Below are 23065 nucleotides of genomic sequence, written 5' to 3'. Positions count from 1 at the left end.
TTTCTGCTGAAGTTATCTTCTGCCAGACCTCTCTGCCACAGGTACCTTGCAAAAATGTCAATCTGATCACATCTTTTAAAAAAAAAAAATCCTTTGATTGCTCCACATTTCCTAAAGGATGATTCTTTACCTTCTAGCCCCCTTTATCATACTAATGTTTACCATTGCCCTCCCACTCACTATTTCCTAGACAGTAACAAATTACTTTCCCTTCCCTTAAAGTTCAGTGCTTTCTCACCCTCTTTCACACCTGTTGATCCAAAGATGGATCTTCTGTATCCCTCCACTCCACCTTAGTGGTTCCTGTTCATTCTTCAGTTCTCAGGCCGCACTGTCCTGCTTCTATGGGCATGGAGTTTTGCACAAAAAACTCTTGTCCTAATTATTTTATATTGTTATTATTTGCCTTTCTCATTCTCCTTTAGCCTTCAGTAAGTTAATAATAGGGACTTTGCAAGTCTTTTTTCCCCCACTCTATTTTCCTAACCAAGCATGGTAGAGGGCACATAGTTCATGCTCAATAAATATGCACTAAAGAATACATATCTTGAAATGATTAACTCTTAGAGTATGGAGAATAAGGATCTTTTGCGGGGCTGTCTTATACTACATTATGTTGCATTTGCCCAATATAGTGAAAAACCATTTGACTTTGCTCTTTTGAAAAGGAAAGAGATTGTGAAGCCGTGCTGAAAACACAGAACCCATATTAAGTCAGAAAAATATATTTTTTAACTATCTCTTTTTAATTGATTTGGCACTTCTCTCATTTGGGAGACTGTATCTATGGACTTAGGCAATAAAGAAATGATTTTTAACTTTCTTTCAGTGCATGACATTCATAAATATGTAAATGCACAGTTCGAAATAAGTAATTTAGAGTATTTGGTAATTTACGGTACAAATATTGACAGATTGCTGCTGAATTGGTGGTGAAAGTAAATGAAACGTGGCCAGCACAATTAGGAGTTGCCCAAATGGAGATCTTGTTTTTGTCTTCTAGAAGATGAGAGATGCCAAATGTTAACAAAGATTTTGTCAATATTCGTTATTGTTGCAGATTTGTGCAACTTCATTTATAAATGAAAATCGGATGGGGGTTGACAGCGCTGGAGTTGTTAGAGGACGGGAGGTGTGTGAATGAGGCACTCTGCATCTCCTAGCTGAGGAGCTCATTGGGGTTTGCTGTTGTCAGCCCACAGTGCTCCTGCAGAGATCTACAGCCACTTAGTTCCCTCGGGCTGATTTCTCTTGGAGATCTATTTACAAATGGGAAACTGGAGGAGTCTGAGTTTTGTAGCCAGAGGTAGAAACATGGGTCTGGGCTCTGTGTCCTGCCTCTTGGAGAAGAGATTAAGCTGCTTTTCCTGTTATCCACTATTAGTAGAATATGATTGTATGAGTCTGTGTGGGGGCGGGGAGGGTGGTGGCGGTGAGAGACAGAGGAAAGCCTAGCCTGGGGAGAATTCAGAAAGGAGTGTGATTTAGGTTAGCATTTGCCTTCTTATGTTTTAATGTGCTTTGGTTTTTAAAAAATTTATTTACCAAAGCTAATGGATGACATGCAAGGTCAAGTAGAGATGTATCATGTAATAAATTATGCTAAGTTTTAGTTTCTCAACAGTTTCGCTCTACACTGTTGGTTCATTCACTCATGTGACACACATTTATAAAGGTGCCCAACTGGCATAGGACACATTGGCAATATGAAGAGGAACGAGGCTGGGCACATGCTTGGACAGTGGATAGGATGGTTTTCATAAGCAAAAACACTAGAAGATACCTTAAGCCTTTTAATCTTAATGGACATTTTCCAAGTTGTGCGTTTGATTAATTAGGCAGTCAGGTATTTTGTAACGTCTTTGTCAGAGACTCAGGTGGCATGTCATACATTTCCTTTTGTTGCCTGTAGTAGTTTTCTCCAAAATAGCAGACAAAAGTGGTTATTTTCCTCCTCATTCTGACCGGGACTCTGAAACTTTGGTGTGCTAAAACTGTCAGGAAAACTGTGCCTATCCTGTCATCGCCAAACCTGACATTTCTGAAGATTATGCCAAATGTGTTTTCTGACACATTTCAGTTGATTCAAGCTGAGAGGTACTTCTTATCTTTTGATTTGTCAGTCTGCTGGCCTGAGGAATATAGCTACAGTCCCAGGGAATCATACCACACTCGGAAGCTGAATCACTGTTTTCAAGTGCTGTCAATTAGTGTTTGGAAATGGAAGAAAAAAACCCAGTGCACGAGAATGTCACAAGTTCATATAATAAATTTTGTTTAAAATGAATTTCATGCTCACACATTTTCTTACTAATATAAAGTAACTGAAATATATCAAGATTTTTATTATTGAATTAGCACTGACAGCCTCGAATTTTTCTTCTCTAGACTTGTTCAAAATAAACAGAGCAGAATTGCTGATCAGGCTGAATATGAAATCTCTGGACTGCATATATATTATGCATGTAAGGATATTGTTCCTAGAATGGGCTTGGCACATAGAGCTCAGTAAATCTTTGTTTAATGAGTGAATGAAAGATTGGAGATTGTGTGCTGGGTTTTTTTGTTTTGTCTTTTTGCTTCTTGAAATGCACGATTTTGAATCTAAGTATTTCATAGATTCACTTACTTTAAGTGGATGCCTTTCTGTAAGGCAAAAAATTAAACTGTATTTTATTTTCACTTCTATTTGAATTTTACCATGGCCCCAACAGAGCACTTCCGTCCACAATCTGCATGCCTATCTCACAATTCTCCCAGTAGAAGGCAGGAAAGAAGAATGGTACTTATTTATTAGTAGTAGTTTTCAATTCTATCTCTTTACTTTTGAACAAATGCAAACTCTTTGGGAAAAAGTTGTCTTTCAGTAGGCATTTTCTTTTCTTTCCATTTTACTTCCTTTTGCTCTTGACAGGTCTAAAGTCCTAGATAACAGGGCCAGGTAAGTTGTTGTGAGCATTGGGTGGTGGTATGGGAGTGACTCTTTTACCTACTTCTCTGATTAGAAAGTCACCTTCCCCAGAGCAGACAGAAACCTGTTCTGTCAATTTTGACATCTGGCTGGGTTTCTAGCACAGTGACCAGCATCTGGTTGGTATTGAATGAATGTTCCTAGAATTAATGGTTGAGGGAGTGAGAATACTACTTCAGTTCCATTTTCTCCTATGCTTGGAAACTCTGTGGTTCTGTGTGTGTGTGTGTGTGTGTGTGTATAGCTATAATATTCACTTTTTTATGAATTGAGATTTAATGGTAAGGTAGGATAAGAATGGTGGTATTTGCTAAATCAGGGTTAATATTCTCTATGTTAAAGCTGAAGATCCGCAGTGTTCAAAAGCCTTTAGATTTCTTGGCAATTCCTCTGTAAAAGTCCGTTAAGTGTGGGTTGAAGTTTCCTCCACAGGACTACTGATGTGCCCGCTGCCCCTTAGATATTAAAATCAGGCAAAGGAGTAGAAATTGATCCCCAAATTGGCCTCTGGAAGAAAACGAAAATGTTAGGTCTAGCTGTTTTTAGATGTAGTCAAAGGTACCTGAACCCATTCGAATTAATATTTGGATTTTTAAAAATGTGATTTTTATTTCTTGAATAAAAAGGATTGGCTCCTAAAAGTTTTCTCTATGGCATTTTCTAAGACTTCAACTTGTAATGAATAGAGCTGATCTTTACATAAAGAAGCCGTTACTGATGCAGCTAACTGCTCAACATGTAAACTTCTGTTCAGATACTTTTTAGTTGACAAGATACTTTCTGTTATCAACTAAAACATGGCTCTTTTCTTTCTTGCTTTTTAAAAAAAGTGTACAGTATAAGCTCTGTAGCTTTTTTAGTTTAGTTTTGTTTTTTTAAGAGAACGTGTGTGGACTTTATTCATATATATCTCCTACACTGCATCAGCTCCCAGTTACCCACATGTGGTTTATTCTGCCTTGGGATTTATCTGCAGAAATTTTTCAAGTCCCAGGCTGCTCTCTGCTATCCTCATTTGTATGAATTATGTTAGTGTCATCAGTGTATGCTGCGGTTGTGCAGCCTAAACCAAGCATAGCTGGGAAGGCAAATCAACCCATCCCCTCTATATTATATTCTAAAGCAAAATATTTATCATTTTTGTCAATCTTTTTCCCTTTGGAATCATTCTACCCATTATCAGCACAGTTGACTGTGAATTATATATGCTCTGATTAAAGATAAAGTACCATATAAAATAAAATCTTATAATTCACTTTAATTCTCCAAATTTTCTTAGTGAAATTAAATCCTTTTGACTTGATCAGAGGTGCTACATGGAAAGGTTTGATTGAACTTGGGTTACTGGTTTCAATATAATACATATTAAATCCAAACATAGTTTTTCTGCCTCTCTGACCTCTTACTTAAATAAAATACTAGATCTTGAAATGAAATATAATTTGAAGAATAATTTATAAATGGAAAGTTATTCTTTGTTTTAGATGTTAAGCCTCTTTGGGTTTTAACCATGCTCTTTCTTATTCAGTGTAAATAATATAAGGTATGTCTGGCTTCTGACCCATTCACTCAGTGTAAAACATAGCTTTTGCCATACTGGAGGGAAGAAAAGATGGAAGAGGACCCCCCCCGCCCCCGCCGCCACTCCATTTTCACTGTGCAGATTGTATCTCCAAGTGACGGAGGTTTCTGATCATGGAATGAAAGAGTGATTAGTCAGATTTTAAGTGAAGCAAGCTTTTTAGAGTGCAAGAGCAATTTTTTGTTTGTTTGTTTTTTGGTCTGCTCTCTAGAAACCCGAGTGGAAAGCATGCATAATGGGATGCTGTACTTCTGCATTTCGGCAAAGATCTAATCTTTTTGAATTCATTGCTTGTGAGTTATTATTTCTAATCATACGCTTGATTGACTCCAGCTAAATGACTGTCTGACTGCAAAGGCAGGGGTGTTAAATCCAAGACTGTAAGTGCACATTTTAACTGAAAATAGGGATCATCACGGAATGCCTTCTCAATCAGTAGTGCCTGATACCACTCCCCCCAACCCGAACGTATTTTTAAATAGAAATCCTGTCGCATCCTCATGTAGGAGCAGAGCATCACAGAGCATGATTGAACTCCAAGAGAGAAGATGGAAACCCTGGAGGGGATATCAAAATGATAAAAACTGAGGCTCCCACAGTGCCACAATGAGTGTAGTTAATATGCTACTTTAGTCTGACAAGCCAGTCAGGTGCCCCTTAAAACTCCAATTTGAGATTACCTTGTCATTTTAAATATTAAAAAAAAAAAAAGGATGGAAGAAAAAAGAGGTTAGTGGTAATATTTTTTAGAAAGAGGAGTTGGCCATTTCTCTCCATGCTTTTTGCATGAAAATCTAGTAGACACCTGGTTTTCTTTTGGCAGTTCACATAGGTATTTTCCAATGTCAAAACATTGTGGTTCTTTAAGAAACAATGGTGATATAGCACCTCTTGTATACTCCTGGATAGAGCTGGAACGCATTCTACTCAGTGAGGTATCCCAGGAATGGAAAGACAAGCACCACATGTACTCACCATCAAATTGGTATTAACTGATCAACACATAAGTGCACACATCAGAATAACATCTATTGGATGTTGGGCAGGGGGGAGGGGGGAGGGGAAGGAGGAGACGTGTATTTGCATACACAAAGAGTGCAATGTGCACCACCTGAAGAATGGACATATTTGAAACTCGGACTTGGGGGGGGTTCAAGGGGCAACATACGTAACCTAAACATCTGTACCCCCATAATATGCTGAAATGAAAAAAAAGAAAAAAAATTGTGGCTCCTAAATAATTTGTTTTCATTTAAAATAGAACAAGATAAAGTAAAATCCCATGTACAAGAAGGAAATGGCAATGAAAGCTGAGCTCTCTTCACATTTGTCATAATTTTTTGGTGTTGTTTTTTAAAAATATATGTTGGGCTGGGTGCGGTGGCTCACCGCTGTAATCCCAGCACTCTGGGAGGCCGAGGTGGGCGTATCGTTTGAGCTCAGGAGTTCGAGACCAGCCTGAGCAAGAGCGAGACCCCGTCTCTACTAAAGAAATAGAAAGAAATTAGCTGGACAACTAAAAATATATAGAAAAAATTAGCCGGGCATGGTGGCGCATGCCTGTAGTCCCAGTTACTCGGGAGGCGGAGGCAGGAGGATCTCTTGAGCCCAGGAGTTTGAGGTTGCTGTGAGCTAGGCTGACGCCACGGCACTCTAGCCTGGGCAACAGAGTGAGACTCTGTCTCCAAAAAATAAAAAAATAAAAATAAAAATATATGTTAAGGAGTTGTTTGAACACTTAAATATGCTGCTCATTATATTATCATAACTTCTTAATAAGATCTGTTTATTCTATTACTTGGATCTTTCTTTTTCTTGCTTTAATATTACACAAATATTCAAAAGTTCTCTCTGGATTTTTGTGAGAGAAAACATTTACACAACCAGGAGTCTTACAGAAAATTCAAGTGAATGTATCGACATTGCTATCCTGAAAGCTAAGATAACCATTGGTCTTGGAGAACAGAGCCTTATCTAGAGGCAGCTGCAGGTACTCAAAGATTGTGTGTGTGTGTATGTGTGTGTGTGTGTGTGTGTGTGTTGCCTTCAAAACAGGCAGAATGATAAATGGACACATGGTAAATAGTCTGAACACACCTCCACCTAGGAGAAAGCCATTTAAAGCTAAGTGTTTCCTCATAGGACTACCTTATTTTTTATCAATATATTCCAATGGTAATTTAAAATAATCGCATATTTTACATTAGACAATACTTTTGAATATGATTTGAGATTTTTTAAAACACTACCTGATTTTATGAAACCACTTGAAATTTAAACACTATCAATATGAATATGTTAAATATTCAGTTGCTCAATGGTTTAAAAGTAAATTTTTAATTTAATCTCAGTATCACAAAGCTTCCTTCTGAAAGACCCATCTAGTTCTATCTCATGCCCAGGGAAGAGATTGAAGTTGCTGTCAGCCAGTTCCAGCAGGAAGCGTTATTTGAGTAATTAGCACAGGGACAATATTGTGGGGAATATGGATTATGTGTGTAAACTCTACAGGGTGTGATAGTTGGGTGTTAATCTTTTTATGAAAGTTCATTGAATGGTGAGTAGGAACAGGTGCTAGGATGACTATGAGTTCTCTGAGGATCAAAAGGTTAGATAAACTGCTTTTAGGATTTATGCAGGGTAGTGATTTTCATGTCAGGTTAATTATCCTTATGTTTTACAAGACTGTCAGTCAGGATGCCTAGAAATCGTATGGAACTGGAGGCTCTGAAAACTTTTGAGTCTTTTCTGATTGGGTTTATCTGATAATCATTCTTTTCATGATGACCTTAGTTGAAATGAAGAGCTGTTAGAACTACAAGGCCTGCTTTAGTGTCAGAAGAAGATTTAATCAGGAGTCTATCATCCAGTGAGAAAAATGCCTTTCATTCTCTTTTCATTTATTTGAAATTACTTAGTGATTCAGGAATCTCTTATTGGGGTCATTACTTTGATTTTTAACTTAGCAATGTAACTCTTGAAATACTTTATGTAAATGATTTCCTTCAAGGTGCACTGTGTTTAAAAAGCTATCAATCAGTTGAAAATTGTTTTTAATTTATTTCACTCTAGAAGCATAATCTGTCAGGAAGAAATGGAGAGAGAACAGAAGTTCATACAGCAAGGGTCATGCTGTGCCACCCAAGCACCAGTTTTTAAACGGGTTTTTAGTGTCTTCATCCCTTTTTAGGAAACTTAAAACATCTTGAAGATTATTTTAATTTGGTGGTAGTAATTGTACTGGCCGCATTACAGTTAATAACTTGCATATCATTTCTTTAACCCCAAAGGTATGAAAATAAAAAGAAACTTATATTAAAAAAATACCCTCAGCAATTTTTCTAGGCCCGTTACTTTTATAAAACACTTGAGATTTTATTTTTATTAGTGTAAGACATTTAGAAATGAGTAACTAGCAAATAAACTTAGTGATATAATTCAAGTTTATATTGCTTGTTTAATAAAATGTACAAAATCACAGCCTTTCCCAAGGTTTTCCTTTCATCGTTTTTTTTTTTTTTTTGCAAAAGAAGATTGTTAAAGTTATAGAGTTTCAGGTCTTTTAGGAAATTATCTTTAGTTGTTTGTGTTACTTTATCACGGTTTGTACATGATAAAGCAAATTTTGTGGCTTTTGCCAAAGCAATGAGTCTTTTAGAAATTTTATTTGGGAACTATTTGTTTTATTCCCTCTTTTGCTACTGAGTTTGTATATCTGGAAGGTTATTTCCTTTAACTTTTATTCATGTAAGAGGATCCTGGGATCTTATTGCAGATTTTACAGTCTGGTAAACACAAAATGTATTCTCATAGCGGCACTGTTCCGTTCTCAGCAGTTCATTAAGTAGGCTTCCCCTGTATTAATACGGTGACTGACGGAAATATCACAACCTGGGCCTTTATGTTGGAGACCTGCTCACAGCTTTGTTCCAGTTCTTCACTGTGTGTTGCGGTGATATGCTGCTCTTTGCATTTATAGCCTGATTAAACAAAGAACAGGCTCTCCTTGATAACTTTTTAATACTAATTCTGTAAGGGCCTCAACAGTGACCAGTTAGGCTTATTGTCTCATCAAGGTAAATATTTTGGATGAGCTTTTGTTTTTTTAATTGTATTTCAAATTGTATTTTGTTTATTTATTTATTTATTTTTTTTGAGACACAGTCTCACTGTGTTGCCCGGGCTAGAGTGCCGTGGCGTCATCCTGGCTCACAGCAACCTCAAACTCCTGGGCTCAAGCGATCCTTCTGCCTCAGCCTCCTGAGTAGCTGGGACTACAGGCATGTACCACCATGCCCGGCTAATTTTTTCTCTATATATTTTTAGCTGTCCAATTAATTTCTTTCTATTTTTGGTAGAGATGGGGTCTCGCTCTTGCTCAGGCTGGTCTCGAACTCCTGAGCTCAAACGATCCGCCCGCCTTGGCCTCCCGGAGTGCTAGGATTACAGGCGTGAGCCACTGCACCCGGCCTCAGATTGTATTTTAAAAAGAAAATTCTCACTCAGCCAGATTTTTGCTTGCTTGAGCTATTGATGATTGCACTTTCTAATAACAAATAGGCTTTTCTGGTTGTAACCTGCCTGGTTTTAAGAGTTCAGAGGCCATGGTAAGATGGCTCACCTCTCGGTTCCTCAGTAATTTATGTGTTTTCCTGATTGTATATGATTTCATTATGTTATTATACAGCTCATTTATCAGTAAAACTTACTTCCTAAGAAACATCAGAAATGAATAAAAGAAATAAATATAGTACTAGGATAATAACCTGAAATAATTTTTGTGCAGATGCTTTATATAACATATACCACAGCAAAAGATAGCTAGAAGTTTCCTACTGAATGATGATATTTGAGAAATGTAGAATTTATGTTAAAATCCTCTGTTAACTTCTGAAGAAAGTAGATACATTTGAAGGATATCAGTTAATTATGTCTAACTCCTGCTTTCTATCCTATGTTAATGTTAATATGTTGTCAGAATTATTGCATAGCTGGGAACAGAAGCATTTACCCATTCAGTTTCCTTGCATGAAATCCAGTGGAGAAAATGATTTGAAATAACTACTCCTTCACATCCATTCATTCCTTCATTGCCACTAATGTGCTTTGGTTACTAATCAAGTCAAGGACTCGGGTTCAGGCCACGTTAGACTAGCTAACTTAATTCCTTTCCAAGGCTCCTGCTCCCTCACCAATAATTTATTTTTAGAACCAACGGAAAGATCATTGTGAATACAGTAGCACAAACCTATATACTCTAGGAAAAAAAAAATACAAGCTCCTACTCTGTGTCCTATCATAGTCACGTATCTGTGTTTAGAACCTAGAGTCAATCCTTAAAAAAAAAAAAACTAAAAGAAATAACCTCTGGACATATGTGTGTATCAGTGAAATAGAATAAAGAAAACCTAATATATTTACATACAAAATTTGAAGGATCATCAAAGTCATCTCAGCTTACTTTTACTGTATTGAGCACCAAGCTAAGCCAAAAATTGAGCCAATTGTTTTATCTTGTTTTCTGTGGAATTTTTACAAACATAGGTTTTCGTAGGTAATGAGTGATTTTACATAGCAAAAATGTGTACACTGAAACGAATGAAAATATCCACTAATGTTTCATCGTACTTACCGATTGATTACAAAACTATTTTAAACATTCTCTTCTGTGATATGATTTTTGTAGCTTTTCTGAAGCTGTGGCATTTCCAGCTTGGTTTTTATGTCATTATTTTCGTCGGCGGGCTCTGGCTTCACACGCGTGGTGGAGTGATAAAGCTGTGTTGCTAGGCAGAGTTCTTCCAGGCAGTTCATGCTGGGCTTCATATCTGTCATTGCCCCACTTTCATGTTTCTATGAGGATGGAAATGATTTGAGACAGAATATCATTGGGAATAGGCGCATAGTTAAATGCCTGGGTCGCCTGATTCTCCATTGAGTCATCATGAGTGTTTCTGAACAGCGCCAGCGGTATTCTTGGCACGCGAGGCTCAGCGGGCATAACACTGAAATAGCAAAGATCGAAACCTGCTTTGCTAGAAAATTCTCGGCTTGCTATATGACCTTTTCGGTCATACACCTTTGAGTATGTGCCTATGCCTTGGTGCCGCTATGGAAGGCTCAGGACTGCCATAAATGTGCCAGGGAGAAGGCAGAGAAGATGTGAATAAAATGAACAATTGGTGACAAGATAGGATTAATTTTTTTTAATGCTCATGGAATTTATATCCAAAACTTGGGACTTTGACATCCTATGCATTGGTAAAGAATCAAAAGGGTAATTCTAGTTTTTCAAGAGCAGAATTTAAGAAAGTGTTAAATAAATGAGATGCTTTTTGTGACAATTCAATGATGGCATGACAATTCTATAATAAAGGAAATAGAGTTGGCCCCCAATCATCTGCCTTCACAAAGACAAGGTATCATGTTGTCTTAATAGTTGACAAAAATAACTGAATCGTTGCTTTTCCACACAAAGTGTGCGGCTATCTCCACGTATAAATTAACGAGACCTTGCAGTTGAAGTGCTATGTGTTTATTAGGCTTTTCAGAACGTCTGCCAGGCCATGGAACCTCGTAAAGAAAGGCGGGTGTTCCGCGAGGCCGGTCTGCTCAGCATTCCTCTGTAAATGCTCCCCTCATGATATGCCTGAAAACCTTCGATATTATAATAATGCTAATAAAAATGGAAAACTCTGAATTCTTTATAGATGCATAAAAGAAGGGTAATTTCTCTGTGACCTGAATAACTCTTCGAATTGCTGCTCTGGCCCCTTTGAAAGAAGGCAGCTCTACTATACTGCTTTGTGTTCCTTTGAACATCTCGCTATCTGACTATTTTAAGGATGGAAATAATAGGAGAGAATTTAACTCGGGGTTATGCTTTGAAGGACAGGTGGGATCCCCCCCCCACCTCCACCCTGCAATCTTCCCCCCTTCCCTTTCTATTGCACGTTGCTATCTAGCCTAGCTTCTTAAACGAGAGGTGATCTTGTTGATGAATAAAATTAAATGATAATACAATTTTTCACGTATTCAGACTCTTCCACCTTTTGGTTTTGTCCCTTTGAGAATCGTAAATTGGATTTGTTATCGCGACCTTTCAAGAGGCCGGGTTCAGTCATCTCACGGTAGCCGGCGGCGGCGGGCAGGGGCGCGGTGGCTGGAGGAGCGCGAGGGTGCAAGGCGGAAGGACTGTTTTTGTGGAGGCCTGTGGCCTTGGGAAGCAGGGCAAGCGCGATGCAGGTAAATCCGGGGAGAAACGATGTTGACAGTGAGGTGGGGGGGGGGGCCAGGGCAAGGCCCCCGGATGGGTTCTGCGGTGATGTTGCATCTCCCTCTTTGCATGGATCTGGGGGCGCGCTTGCTGTGTTTTAAAACCGTCTTCTGCTTAGGAATTATTATTTTTCTCATGTTGACGTGGATCTGCTCCCCCTGCCACTAATGTTAATAACCAGAGGAGAAAGATCAAAGCAGGCCAAGTCGCGGGAAGACAGGAGGCGGCCAGCTGGGGCTGGCATGGCAGACAGTTAGTCTTAATTACCAGCTTTATAGGTAATTTTAGTAATGACAGATTTCAGTTGTTGCTTAAATGAATGGAAATTATTGATAGTAAATTTTCATTGTTTTGGTTTCTTTTGTGTGATATTGGGTGCTGGGGTAGAAACTGTACCCAGTCATACATGGTAACAATCAAGTGCATTTTATTAGGAAGTTAGAGAGGCCAACCCTTTTAATTACCCTGTGTAATTTTAGTTGGTGTTCTTCCAATTTCCTTCTTATTTAATTTAACAGCCACTTGATTATTTGAGATTTTTTTTTCTTTTACAAATTATTGTAGCTGCATATAGATGTGTATGGAATATATAAAATCCGTGTTTTGCTGGAAGAAATATTACACTCAGAATTCAGTGTGTGAAGAAAGAAACCGGGAAGATTTGTAGTGTCCTATTTGTTGACTGTATTACAATTGGAAAGCACTATTTAGGGTTAAATGAAAAAGCCTAGAGCCCTCCCAATTCTAGTAATTCTGTTGGCTGGGTGTTTGGACATTCACAAAAACTGATCTCTTCGTTCAGCTTCTGGAATAAGCTGAGTCTCGGGACCAGCCTACTCAGGCTTGGTTAGCGCCATCGTGGACAGAGAGCGAAGGCTGTGGCCACGTGGGGCTCTGCTGCCGCGTCGGGCTCTGCTGCCGCGTTGTGGAAGGTGAGCCCAGCCCGAGTCCAGCCTGAGCCCAGCCGTGAAGTCAGGGATGTGTCTTGCCCGGCAGGGAGGAGAAGCACAGCCATGAGGTGCTTCCATCTCCTGTTTTAAGAAGCTCCTTTCTTGGGAACTTGGGACCCTGCTGCTCGTGTGGCCTCCTGGCATCATGACACGCAGGGGACAAAGAGAATATTTTGCAAAGAGCATATTCAGCGGAGATACGCATGCAGCAAGATCTGTCTGCATGGGACATAACGTTCGAGAGTATGTCTGCGTGAGCGAGAGGGAAGCCTAGGGTTTGAGCCATGAATTTCTACGATGAATGAGGCTTAACATTTTAAGTTGTGTCTGAGGCTGTGGGCCACAGCGTGGGAATCTGTCTCCATTTTGTTGCATCCATGGCTAGATCAAGTCTCCTGATATAGTCGCTCCAGAGGAGGTACAATGTGAATCGCAGAATGGCAGCGCCGTTTGGGGACTGAACTGAGAAGCAGGCATTCTGAGTAGCAAACAAGACACCTAGAGGCCAGCATCTGTCATTTAGTTTTTGAAGTCCTTGCTTCAGGGAAAGCTATACATTTCTATAGTATAAGTACAACTCATGCTTCAGAATTAATTGCAGCAGCAGTGATGTAATGTTGCCAGCCCACTTGGGAGAACTGGGTCTGCGATCGTTTTGACGTTGCTGAACGATGTTTTCCTCATATGGTGCTAAATTTTAAAAACTCCATGAAATTTGTGAGCAGATGGAAAGTAGATCGCTTGGACTACCAGGCTCTGACAGCTTATCTGCATTTTATTGTGAAGGTGGTGGCTTTGGGCGTATGAGGGAAGAGTGTCAGGGAAAGGAGGAAATGTTGAGAGCTGTAATAGGTTTGTCTGGTCCAGGTGTTTTTATAGATGTGGGCCATGCCCAGTAAGCAAGGTAAGGTCCTTTGTGACACTGCAGATTTATTGCTTCTCTACTTTCCTCTCTACTGTGGTCAGACACTCCTCTGTCCCCTTCCCCGTCACTCCCTATGTCAAGTTTCGGATGACCTCTGGTGAGAGGTGAAGAGAAGAAAAAGAAAACAAACTTTGAATTTTTAGCTGCAAAGATGCAAGTTCAGCTACCAGATATCATGGTCCCTGTCATGATGCGTATTGATTTAAAATGTAGCAACAGATTATTTTTTTATTTTTTGTAATATAGGTTAGTAAAACCTGAAATCTGTGGGAAAAAAATCATTAGTTCTAAAGGTTTGTACATGAAATGGCAAGAAAGTAAAATAGATAGTGTTGTCTTAAAACAGTTTTTTTAAGGTATTGATTAACTAGGCTCAAACTCTACTGCAAATGTTTGGAGAAGAAGAAATGAGTGCAGTGACCGCTCATTGTTTTATTTAAGTGTGTGTGAGTGTGCTTCCCACCGAGGGTGGAAGGCTCACAAACCGCTCCCCTTTCCTATCCCAATGCATCAAATTATGTTATTAGTCTGTTTCAGGAATGTTTTCATTTGCATTTGTAGACAATCACTTTTAGGATATAAAACTTTATATTGGCTTTCACTGCAGTGGGAAATTATTAGCATTTTAAACACAACTTAAAAAGTCAAGACTAATGGCAGGATGGCTACATTTATGGTTTTGTTTCAATTGAGTATCTCTTGCTAATACAGTTCTATTAGACCCCTGTACTGTAAGAAGTATTTAGATAAGAAACTGACAATGGAGAGAAAAAACTTAGGGCTATTCCCAGCATCAGCAAACTCTCGAATAAACCCTTTCCTATTCATTGATCTGTAAAGTCTGTATTCAAATGATATCAGAGTGTCTTGTACATGAGAGGGGAAAAGATGGGGACTAATATTTATAGAGTGCTTACTACTGCTGTGCTATTATTTTGTAGCCTATGAGGCAGGAATCATCATCTGGATTTTATGGAAGAGCAAGTTGAAGTTTTGGAGATAATTATGTAACTTTCCAAGGTCACACAGCTGGTACGTGGTTCAGATAAAAATCCTGCTGCCCACAATACTAGCAGTGGGTGGGTGGGTGGGTTGTACCTGCATGTGTGTGTCTATGATTGACACATACATGGAACTCTAGCATCAAAGTAATTAAAAACAAAACAGGGACCAAGTGCAGTGGCTCACACCTATAATCCTAGCACTCTGGGAGGCCAAAGCGGGAGGATCCCTCGAGCTCAGGAGTTTGAGACCAGCCTGAGCAAGAGTGTAACCCCGTCTCTACTAAAAAATAGAAAAATTAGCCGGGCATCGTGGCTTGTGCCTATAGCCCCAGCTACTTGGGAGGCTGAGGCAAGAGGATCACCGGACCCTGGAGTTTGAGGTTGCTGTGAGCTACGATGATGCCACTGCACTCTACCCAGGGCAACAGAGCGATACTCTGTCTCAAAAAACAAAACAAAATAGGTAGATGGATAGATGGATGGAGAGGGAGGGAGGGAGGGAGGAATTAAGTTTCCCTGCATAAATCAAGTGGACTCTTTTACTGATTTACCCAGTAGGAAGAGAAAAGCTATTTTAAGAGTTAAGGTCAACAGTATTCTAGTCTGTTCTTTCCTCTGTGTTAAATCTTTATGTGTAAGCAAATCATATGAGCTGGAGAAAATAAATTTTGATTGTATTTGTCATGTTACAGGTGATAATACCGAAGCTTGGGAAAGGACTATTTTAAATAAATAAAAATAAGTAAAAAAGTGGCTTCATTACATTAGGTATTTGCAACAGGTATTCGTCTAGGCACATAGAGTTATTAGATTTGCTGTCTTTGAGTAGCTGGAGGATTGGGCAGAGAGCTTGGTTGTCGTGCTGCATTGATTGGGAGCATGTGGGGCCTGTTGAGTACTATTCACAAGTGTAGTCTCCTGCTCTTGTCTCTGTTTTTGATCACCTTCTCACCGTGAAGTGACCTGAGTAATATTATATAGGAAACAGGAGTTTTATTAAAATAGGAGTGATACTCCATCCCCTAGAAAACCATTTTATGCAGTGCCAAGAGAAATAGAAATACTTTCCTTCCCCCTGCTTCCTCTCAGTGCCTGGTATGGGCTGTACAAGGAGGGAAGAAAGCCCCTTATTGAGGACAATATTGAAGGGAAGAGAGGTCAGAGCAGGCAGGGGAAAGGGAGGTTCTTGCAAGAACAATACATTCTCTGTGTTATTTAAAATAGTATGTGATTTTAATTCTCAGTTAAAGCTGAAAGTCAAAGCCTCTTGAAATATGTATGGATCAACAGGACCACTTTTGCACCCAAGAAAGGAGAAAGGTTCTGGCACTGAGCCATACTGAAATCTTGGGCTGAGAGTTTGAAGGTGGAATTGAGGAGGGGGGTTGGAGAGGGGGGCAAAGGTCACCACGGCAACAGGATGTACCATTTGCAGACTAGTAGGTCAGCCTTAAATCTCCAGTTAGCTCAGGTTTATTGCTCCTTTAGGGTTTCTCTCAGTTATCATGACTGGTATCTGCTAACAGTGCAATTTTCTGCTGTATTAGTGTATTTAGATAAAAGAGGATTTCAGAAAAATGATCAAATAAAGGTCTACCTCATTCTCCTGGCAGGTAACTTTTGTCTCTCATGTGCTGAGTTATGGTCTCCAGCCTCATGTACAGTCAAGAGAGCTATTCTCTCCACTGGGTCATACATGTGCTTTCCTTCCTAATACCCATAAGAGGCTTTAGAGGGAAGGAGAAGAAGATAAACACAGAAACCACATCCTAACAGCTGCCTTTAGTTAGCTCTGTTTTTCCCCCTGGCTTTTAAATCTTACAGCGGCACCTAATTTGTCCCACATGGCTTTCCTCCCAGCAGAGCTGCTGTCCCTTTCTTTGCTGCCCTGTTTGATCAACAGCAAACAGTTATGAAGAATCGACTAGTTTAACCAGTGTAGGTCACTGTCATCAGGCTGCTGGTCTGCAGGTGCCTGTGAATAGGAAGGAAATCACCTTTTATAGACTGAAAGAGACTAGAACAACGTCTGAATCGCTTTAGGTACCAGTGGACCTATCAAAACATCCCACAATTAAGCACTCCGTGAAATTATTAATAGTCCATCAAATAAGTGAGATGATGAACCACTGAGTGGGCTACTGTGATTTGAACAGGCGAGTGGTTTTGACCAAGTGGGGTGTATGAGAATCACGTAAGGTGCTTAAGCATTTCATGCACATGCCCAACTTCTTGCACTTACGTTCTGCCTCTATTTTAATAAGCCTGGCGGTGATGAATATAGATGGTGCAGATCTGTGTTCCAGCACGTCTCCACGGGAAGTGGGTTGCAACTTGCATTATTGTATTCACTTTTTTAAAAAAGTTCTAATTATTTTTTTTCTTATATGTGTTACTCATGTCTATATTCCATCTTCCATGCTATTTTTTTTTTGATACAGTAAGGCCAAAGACAGATGTTCATAGGGCAGACAGAGTACTGAATTAAGTTATTTCCTACACAGAGACTAGTGTTTTGTTTCTTCCTTCCAGCTCCTGTTTATTTCTTATTGCTACTGAGAAGTAAGACATGAAATCCCCACAGCCAATGTCCTCCTCTTGTGAATTTTAAAAAATGAAATTGGTCCGGTTTAAAAAAAAAACAAGATTAATATTAGTGATAGGGACCAGCCATTCTCTTATAGATTTTTAGCTCTCAAATAATTTATCATTCAAGATTTAGCAATTATCTGAATTTTATTGCATATATATGGAATAATATTGGTTCATGTCCCCTAAAATTTGAGAAATGTGTGTACTTCACCTTGAAAAAGGAGTGCTTGAATTAGTCCTTACAAAATTACCTTGTCCTGATGATTCTGCTAAAGAACTGATACTTTTTGTAAAGTAAGGAATAAACCTGTCACAACTTGTGTTGAAAGGTCATTGTCTCTTGCAAAGTAGATTAACTCAGTTTGTTCTACGAGCAGGAACCATGCTGCTGCGGTGTAAAATTATACATATAAAGTAAATTTCTGCTATCTTTTTGGCTTGCTTGTGTAAAAGAAATTTCATGCCTACCAGTTTTCATTTGCTAACGTAAGTCACAACTCCTCACGGTTAGAGTGTCAGGACAGACAAGAGTGGTGTCTGTAGTGTGCCTTCCACTTCTAACGTTCTCTGCTCTCCATAAATGCAGTTTACCAAGCAGGGGAAACGTGTATAAAAACACTGATGACAAATTTGGTGATTTAATGTCTTCGATGGTGTTAGGGCCGGTAGTTAGTAGGCGAGCCGCAGTAGTAATTGAAATGAACTTGCGTTTTATGCAAGTGAATGACAGAAATGGAACCTTCCCTTTGGTTCATGTGTACTGTTCGGAATGAGAGCGCTGTTCTCCTGAGGTACGGCCCGTTAATCTCTGTTAACGATAAATCCTCATGTATCAGAGACAGCGATTCATCCTGTCACGTAGAAAAGCCTCTAAATTTTATATGAAAGCAAGGGTTAAAAATTGCTATGATATTTTCTTGGAAAACTATAGTTAATTCTGTGTATTCTTTTCTTCCTAAACTAAGAATGGAATGGGGGAGGGAAATTCCATTAAAAGTAATAGTGACTCTTTGAAACACCTTAAACTACAGCCTTCCCTGCAGTAGCTCATGTGTCTGGAGTATCCAGGAAGGAGTTCTGCTTCAATCTGCTTAATCCTTTAAACAATGAAACGGTTATAGTTGCGCTCGTTGCAAATGTTCTAAAATGTCCCAGTCATTACAAGACGTGGTTTGACAAAGTATGGTGCGTTTTCTCAATGAACCAGGACCCGCGTTAAGAACACCGGTTATTGAACTCTTCGGTAGTCCTGGAATGCGCTCGGGAGCCTTGGAGGTCTATAGGTTTAGCCTGACTTTTTCATGATTTTTCCCAGATGGCTGCTTCTCCTGCCTCCTGCCAATATCGAGGGCTTTTTATCCCAAAGCCCATGGCCTCTTAGTCCCTGGTGCTCTTCTAACTAGTATTTTTTTTCTTTCTTTTTGCTCCTTTCGTGATCATTTCTATTCTCCTCTGCCACTTTTAAACCACTGAGAGCCTGCTTTGACTTCCAGAATTCCAGATCGGCTTTTCTTTCCTTTTTCCGTTTATAAACTAGGACCAGTTTGAGCATTTCTACTTGAAACCAGATAAGCATTACCTTGTAATTAAGTCACATGATTAGTCCTGTCCCCAACCTGTGAGGTGTTTCATGGAGAGGAGGGCACAGCTGTCCTGTTGTGTCTGCTGCTGTCTGTAGAACAACGTACATGGGCTTTTTAACTGCTGTTTCCATGTAGCTTGAATGTTCCTTTGTTTTGCTCCTGGTGTTCTGGGTTTCCTGACTAAGTGTTGACCAAAAAATTAGAAGCAATTTCACTTTCCCTTCTAAAGGCAGTTAATAGGCTCTGATTTCTGTCTCTGCCCCACAGTCTCTGTGACTGTTTTCTTTCACGGAATGGTTATTTGTTGGGACGATACATTCACGTATATTAACAGGCCTCTTTAGAGGTAATGAAGTCCCACGCCTTGCCTGCTACCCCTCATCAATATTCAGAATTACAAACATTTGATAAAAAGTTGGGTTTTAGATGGTTAAATGAGGTGTCTTGTCCATTTTCCAAGTTTAACTCCTGTATTAAATGGAGATTGTGCAAAGAGCTCCTCATATGGAACATATTTTTGCTTTGAATCCCATTAATAATGTGCACGTTTCCTGTGATCATAAATTCCCATTTCTTCTTTGCCTCCTCTGTGAACTGACGTCTCTTTCCTAAGATCAACCAGAGTGTTAAATTCAGGATAATGCTCATTCTTAGTATTCAGTGAATTAAGGAAAGTTTAAATATATGCAGTAAGGCTAGAAAGGGAAAAAATAATTTGTTCTTGGAAAGCTGTGAATCATTGTATCCAAAAACATAGGTGTTTGAGAAAATATCTCATGTGTTTAATGAATATTCTGGCATGCATAGTTTATCGTCTCAATGAATTATTATCATGCAATCAAATTCACAGGGCTCCAAGTTACCTCCAGAAATTATCTAGTTTTTTTTTTCTTTGTTTCTATAGAGATAGCAACCAAAAGTAAAAGGAGACAACATGAATTAAAGAGATCAGAGCATAATATCTAGCAACTAGTTAGTGCTCAGTTAATGCACTTACCCTTACAAAGTGTTTTTAATGTCAGTTGCAGGCCATTCTTTCTATGTTTAAAAGTCTTATGGACTCCTATTTTTTTTTTTCCCAAAGGTGGTCATTAATCTTATTTGCCCAATCAGCTGAGAAGTTTTTCATGTTATTTTGCCATCTTCTTGAGATTCAATTTTATATATTTTCTAACCTTGTTTGGTTTTGCATACTTGATTCATTTGGGTTGTTTTTTCAGAGTAGCGCTTACTTCTGCAATTCTGACAAGATGGTGCAGCCCAAAACAATGGTGAGCAGAAACTGGCAGGGAATTACTGGGTGCCTCCCTAATGCTATGCTTTGTGGTTTCTATTATCTGCCTTTGAGAGTTCCCCACTTTCAGCAGACATAAGAGCTGAAATAGAGGTGGGACTGCGTCGTGAATTCTTTGCTTGCCAATGGGGACAAAACACTGCGGACAGTCAAGGATTCCCTTTCTCAGAATATACTACAAAGGGTCCTTGTTTCTAGTGATAATATATTATGAATATATTTCCTATGAAACAATGTATACCTTTTTAGAAGTAACTTTTAGATTCAGCCCTCATCTTCTCTAAGAGTAATGAGTTCTCTAAGATTGGCACATACTTTATAGGGACTGGTAGCTTTAATTCCTCATATTCACAAGGGTTGAAGGTAATAAGAACTTGATCATTGCTTTCCTCAGCTTTCATTTTTCTAGATAAAGGGATCCTAATCTTTATAGGTCTCCTAGGCTTCTCCTTATCTCGATCAATGTAGTTTCTCTCCTCTAGACTGTCTTCAGCTTTTCAGGGTGTGGGGTCTAGATTTAAGATGGAATACCAGGTATAAACATATTTCAGATTTGTATATCAAGAGGAAAACATTTTTAATTTAGCTGATTACCTTCAGATTATTGTTGGCCTTTGGACTACCTCAGTGTTTTAGGTTGTGATCTTCAGTGAATAGTCATGAATGGCCAGCAGTTCCTTTTCTTGGGTTGTGACTGACACCTTGCAGCCCATTGATCATCCTTCAAGCATAATTTAAATTCATTTCCCTTAAATGCATGCCATTTACAGTTGCCCGCATTTCAGCTTCTGTGCCACTTTTCTGTCTATTCATACAGGCCTGTGAAATCTTTCTGCAATTCATCTCTTGTCAACTTGGCATTCATTTCCCTTTTGTCACCTTCAAACCTTGGCTCAAATTCACTTCCTCTGGGAAGTAGCCTGTGATTAACCCCAAATGACACCGATCACTCATATTCGATATCCAAGTGATGTCAGAGGAACTTCAGCATCCAGGTTCTTCTATCATTCTGGGTTTTGTTGTGATTATCATTTCTTGAATCTGTCTACTTGATATTCCTTTTTCCTGAGTTTGGAAGGCATTCAGGAGATTAAGGAGAGTCCTGAAGGGAAGCTACCACTTTGGACAATAGCAAATACTTTAAGGTTTTTCCAAGTGCCTTCCTCGAGGCAGCTGCCGTTCAGTGGTTGCAACGTACATCCTAAGAGATGCGTTTCTAAAAATGAGAGCAACTCACTGGAGTCTTTATAGCAACATCACTACAGTAAGATTTTCCCGGAAACATATTTTGACAATTGTTCTTCTTTCCTCATCAAACTTCTGAAGTTTTGTCACATGCTTTATAGGTGGCTACTTTTCATAAAATATTTGATGTCTTTCTGGACTGCAGTGATATTTATGATTACTACACATCAAACATTTTTTATCAGTTTCTAATTGTCTGAAGATCTATTTATTTTACTTTGTAATAGTTAATACCTTCGGAAGGTTCAAAAATCAACATGATAGCAAAAGTTACATGTTGAGAAGTCTTGCTTTTTATCTCGGTCTCCATCACCTTATTCCCTACTGGCTCATATTAGATTTTTGAGTATTCCATTTTTGCACAAGCACATACAATATATATTTTATAATCCCCGCTTTCTTACTCAAAGCATATCGTATGCAGAGCATATTATATACTCTGTTCTGTACCTTGCTTTTTAAATTTCCTGATCAGTATGTAGAGAGCTTCCTCATTATTCTTTATAACTTCACACTATTTTATTTGTGGATGTGCTGTAGTTAATTTAGGCGCTCCCTAGTGATGGCCCCTTGGATTGTTTGCAATATTTTGCTGTGTAAACAATGCTGTAATGAATCACCTTGTACATACATCATTTCAGATATGTACCTACTGATCCTTATCTTCTGGTTCCCATGCCCTTTTCCTTATAGACCTCTTAAGCCACAAGAAAACTGAGGGTGCATGTTTTTGTCTCCGTTAATATTCCCACAATGCCTTCCTAACTAGGGAGCTATGTTTTGAGCTGTAGGATTCCCCCAATCTAGACTTGTGTTTCATTTGAGTCTCAACCCTGGCCTCTTTGAGCATCTTTAACTGTGTGAATTGAGCTAAAAGAGAATGAATATAATTCAGAAGAAATATTCCACAGTCAGATGTAAAGAGTTAAACTTTGTGTAATTTTCCATACAGTGAAATATTAAAATTTCAATTAGGTTAGTGGTTAGAGAAAAATCATGAAAAATGTTATATTGAGATTTAAGAAGTAGAGAATTTAAATGTAACTGGATGAGCAACAAATTAGCGTCATGGTATAGGGTTCATAATTCTGATTCTGGATTCTGACCTTCATAAGACTATCTCTGTGTTGATCTGTATGCATTTATGGGTTCAGAAGTCGCTTTGTGGGTACATGTATAATACATAGCCTCTCAAAGGAAAGATTGTAAACTTTTCAAGTATACAATTCTATTTTATTCTTTAGTCTTCTTTCGTATTTCTCATCACATCTGGTTTTGCATCGAGTCTGTGGTCTACTATGAACCTTGATTTTTCTATATTTAAGCATAACTCGTCTTTTCTTAGAATTTAATTTCCTCCACTCATAGATAAATGCAGTTTTTGCTTATCCCCTGTTCTTTTGGAGTATTTACTATCCCACTCAATTTGGCGTCAGAGCCAGTTATTATGGGTGTTAAAAATAATGCAGGACCCAGGGCAGGACTCCTTAGTAAGGAGAATTGTTTAACTCCTCTGATTCTTCATCTACACAATGTGAATAATAACACCATGTCTCCTCCTCTTTGTTATCGAGAGAAGAGCAGTGATAAGGGATGTGATGTGCAGTGTCTGACCTGTGGTAGGTGCTCAATAGTCAACATTA

The 23065-nt window shown here is 38.9% G+C and overlaps 1 protein-coding gene across 1 annotated transcript in view; it reads left to right on the top strand.

Annotated features, from left to right (window-relative positions):
* The window catches only part of EFNA5 (ephrin-A5), a 280580-nt gene that overhangs the window by 46369 nt on the left and 211146 nt on the right, over positions 1-23065 (top strand). The gene's annotated exons all lie outside the window — the stretch shown is intronic.

The sequence above is a fragment of the Propithecus coquereli genome, unplaced genomic scaffold (assembly GCF_000956105.1).
Source record: "Propithecus coquereli isolate 6110/MARCELLA unplaced genomic scaffold, Pcoq_1.0 Scaffold265, whole genome shotgun sequence".
Taxonomy (NCBI): Eukaryota; Metazoa; Chordata; class Mammalia; order Primates; family Indriidae; genus Propithecus; species Propithecus coquereli.
The sequence above is the reverse complement of the archived record's forward strand: the minus strand, read 5'-3'. Positions and strand labels throughout refer to the sequence as shown.